This window comes from Nicotiana attenuata, chromosome 2, assembly GCF_001879085.1.
Source record: "Nicotiana attenuata strain UT chromosome 2, NIATTr2, whole genome shotgun sequence".
Taxonomy (NCBI): Eukaryota; Viridiplantae; Streptophyta; class Magnoliopsida; order Solanales; family Solanaceae; genus Nicotiana; species Nicotiana attenuata.
In genome coordinates this window covers 19,272,485-19,276,650 of record NC_031990.1, presented here as the reverse complement: position 1 = coordinate 19,276,650, position 4,166 = coordinate 19,272,485, and positions in this window count along the sequence as shown.

Sequence of the window (4,166 nt, the reverse complement as noted above, 5' to 3'; positions counted from 1 at the left end):
TTAGATATTTAAAAATGAACATTCGTAGAAAAGCCTTTAGGCGCGACTTAATATATTATCGTGATTGTGTAAACGTTCACGTGACATAATTGTGATTTTGAAAACAAAATCGGAGTATGCGTTCGCGCAACTTCGACTAGACTTTCTTAATAATAACAAAGCGTTATTGATTGTGGACACATTCGCGTGACATGATTCTTGACGCGCCAAACAAATGGGTACACGTGCGCGTGACCTGTTTTAAGATAATTTCTTAATTAAAAAGGCAACTGCACATAGGTTCTAAAATAAGTAATTAAACAATTTAAATAAGCCAGGTATGATCAAAGCGACCGTGCTAAAACCAGGGAACTCGGGAATGCCTAACACCTTCTCCCAGGTTAACAAAATTCCTTACCCGAATTTCTTTATTTCGCAGACAATAAAACAGAGTCAAATCTCCTCGATTCGGGGTTCTAAACCGGTGACTTGGGACACCATAAATTATCCCAAGTGGCGACTCTGAATTTTAATAAATAATCCCGTTTTGTTTGTCACTTTAATTGGAAAAACTCCCTTAATACCCCCTTTCGGGGTAAAAAAAGGAGGTGTGACCGCTCTGGCGACTCTGCTGGGGACAAGAACCTAGAATCTCAGGTTCAGGGTTCAAGAATTCTAGATTTATTGTTAATATTACTGTATTTTGTGAACCCAATGTGCTAATTGCTGTTTATTTGCCATTACAATATTGCTTGAATTTTCTTAAAATGCCTTCTTACGCCACCCTTCTGAGTCTTCTAAAATTTGGTGCACACGTACGCGTGGCCCACTTTGTGTTAGAAGTCATACCAATTAGAACGAGGCTTGGGTCAACAACAAGGCCGGGCAAACTTTCGTGCTCCTGGTACGTTGCCCCCACCCTGGCTCGAGTTGTTCGCTCGGGTAAGCCCAGTCTAGAACACAACCCCAGTTTTAAACCTAGAATAACATAACCTCATGCCGGATTTCTAGTAGGAACGTTTGTTTACATCACGTGCATTTGACTTAGGGGACTCAACACAGGGGTTGGGTCCGTCTAGGAAAGGTGTACCCAAAATAACAGACCATCCTGATGCATCTTACATGCTAATGTGAACATTTATTTGTTTCGGCCTGCATGCTGACCGGCTAGGAAAAGACAATCAGGAGAAAAACCAAGAGTGACGTAGAAAGGAAATAAACTCGATTCTAAAAATCCCGGTATTTGAAAATGTCCCGAAACTCTGCCGAATTTTTTTTTTCAAAAAAAAAGAGGGGTTTGAAAAAAAAACAAATAAGGGAAAAAAAGAAGGAAAAAAGAGAGTCCTTTCAAAATGAGTCACTCATGTTTTCTTTTAAAAATTATGTCAAAACTGCCCGAACTACGCAAGTCTGATTCTCACCGGATGTGGGATACGTAAGCAACCTACATAGGGTTCGGCCTCTTTGTGCAAAATTAACCAAATAAAATGAAGTTGTTGGTAGGTCTCTAGTCAAGAATAAGCCAACCCAGCTTCGGTTATGTCTTAAGCCGTTCTCGCCGAGATAGCCTTTGAATATTTTTCAGTTGTCGAAGGGCTATTTTCGTAGAGAACAAACAAGTCTGTCAGTAAGGGGTCATTTTTCTGAGTGTCTTTCCCTAGTCCTCAAAATTTACCCGAAATTGTGAAGGGGCCACATTTACGAAAACAGCCACTTTCATGTAGAAGGGGAAAGGGTCATTTTGCTTTTGATTTTTACTCATTCCTTTAGGAGTCAAGAACTGTTTCCGCAAAAATCCCACCAGAGCCAACCCTAACATTAACCATTCGCAGGTACCAAAGATGAACATTTTCTAGAACCTAAAACTGCTGGTCATAGAGCAGGCTCAGTTGCAGTTGCGTATGTGTTGGTATGATTTGGATGAAGATGGTCAGGACTGGGTGAAAGAATAGTTGGGGACTCTTACTGACATTTTGGAAATCAAACCACGGGAAGATTTGATCAAGGCTTTGGTAACCTTTTGGGATCCTGTGCACAATGTCTTTCGTTTCTCGAATTTCGAGCTCACCCCTACGCTGGAAGAAATAGCTGGAAACATTCATTTTGGCTGGGATTTGAGAAAACAACTGCTGATATTCCCGAGAGCCCCATCCGTGCACAAATTTTTTGATCTTCTTAATATTAGCAAACTAATGAATAAGGCTCATGTGGACAAAGGATGTTGTTCCTTTCAATTTCTGTATTCCAGATTTGGGCATTCGGTCGGGCTCGAAACATATGAAGAAGGATTGAACAACATACAGGACAAGAACATTTGGCAAATTCATCGTAGGTTCGCCTTCATAGTTGCGTTCTTGGGAATCATAGTCTTTCCAAATGCAGAAGGGACTGTAGATACCCGCATGGCTGGAGTTGCACAAATCCTCACTACAAAGAAAGATCACGCACTTGCTCCTCTAGTGCTGGCAGATAATTACCGGGCATTGACATTGTGTAGATTCGAGGCTCAATTCTTTGAAGGCTGCAGTGTTCTTCTACAAATGTGGTTGATCGAGCATCTCTGCCATCACCCTAAATTCATGAGCTATGGTTCAAGCAAAGATAATTTCATCAAAAGCTACGAGGAAAGGGTGAAACATTACAACGCTCCAGAAGGGTTTGAAGCTTGGATCTCCCATCTAAAAGCTCTAAAAGCAAGTAAGGTCGAGTGGACCATAGGATGGCTCCTGCTGACAGAAATCATACATATGACGGCTACAAAGGGTTACTTAATGTTGATGGGTTTGAGGAGTGTCCAGCCATACGCACCACAGAGGGTCTCAAGGCAATTAGGGAGATATTAGGTGGTGCCTGAAGATGAAGATCTAACTACCCAGGTCATTGAGCCCCATCCAGAGGCCGCATTGCCCGAAGCTTTAGTCCAGCAGGATTGGAACGGTTACCGGTATCGGAAAAATGGCACCCAGGTACCAGATGTTGCAAAAGGGGAAGTGGATCCGGATTATGCAGCATGGTTTGAAAGAAAGTTGTGTGCAAGAAATGAGCCAGAGCCTGAACCAAAGCCCGAGAGATCAACAAAGAGACCGCATGTGAAGGTTTTGATGACAAAGTCAAGGAAAGGTTGGCCTGGGGAGAGAAGGACAAAAAATATCAAGCCACCATTCACACTCTGGAAGAGAAATTGAGGAACGTCGAGTTCAATAATGATCTACTAATACAAGAAGCCGAAGGAGAAAGAAGGAAGTTGTCCCAGGAAAATGAAGCCCTACGAGCACAAATTCAAATAATGAAAATCGCCGCTGAAAATCCGGCCAGAAGCAGACATGATGAGAAGCTCATAAACGGCCTTAGGAGAAAGGTGTGTGATTACGAGGCTGACCTGGAAAAGGCCGAAAAGGAATTGGCCAAGACCCGAGCAAGGTTGGCACAGAATGCAGAAGGGCGAGCAAAGTTTGTTCAACGGCTGAAGGAAAGATATGACAAAGAGGTCACGGTGCTAAAGAAGAAGCTAACTACCCTAGAAAATGAGATGGCCCAGCGAGCGCAGAACTTCAAGGCAGAAAGGGAGCATTGTTATGCGCTGATTAGCCAATTGGAGGAAAGCATGCAATAGCTACAGGATCAACACAATGTGGATACCCAAGTGTTGGAAGCACGGGCATACCAAATAGGGCGCTTGCTTCAGGAGAAAGGCATAATCAGAGCAAGGGTTAGAGAAATAGCCGACTATGTTGTGGTAAATTGTCACGAGTGTGAGGACATGACTAGGTCGATGTTTTTTGCTTCTATAATGGCATTCGTCCACCAGGTAATGGCCGACTTGGACCGGCTTCAGTAGGATATTGCACAAAGGCCCGCACAAAGGCCGGATGATGTTCCACAGGATCCCAGGGCACCAGTGGAAACCCTTATGTACTCCTGACTTTCTGTTAATTTCAGTATGTAGTTCATTAGTTGAGTCTGTTAGTTTTTTAATGGCTAGTCTATTTTCTTATTCAGAGTCTGTGTGTCAGAGTCATTGTAAAAGAAAATCCAAAAAGATTTTTGTTAATGAAATTTTTAGAAAAATCCCAAACATTTTCTTTCTTTATTTCACATTTATCCCCTGAACTACGTAATGATCTGATTCATGCGGGGCCATGATACGTAGGCAATCCCCATAGGATTCGATCATAACCTTAAAATGG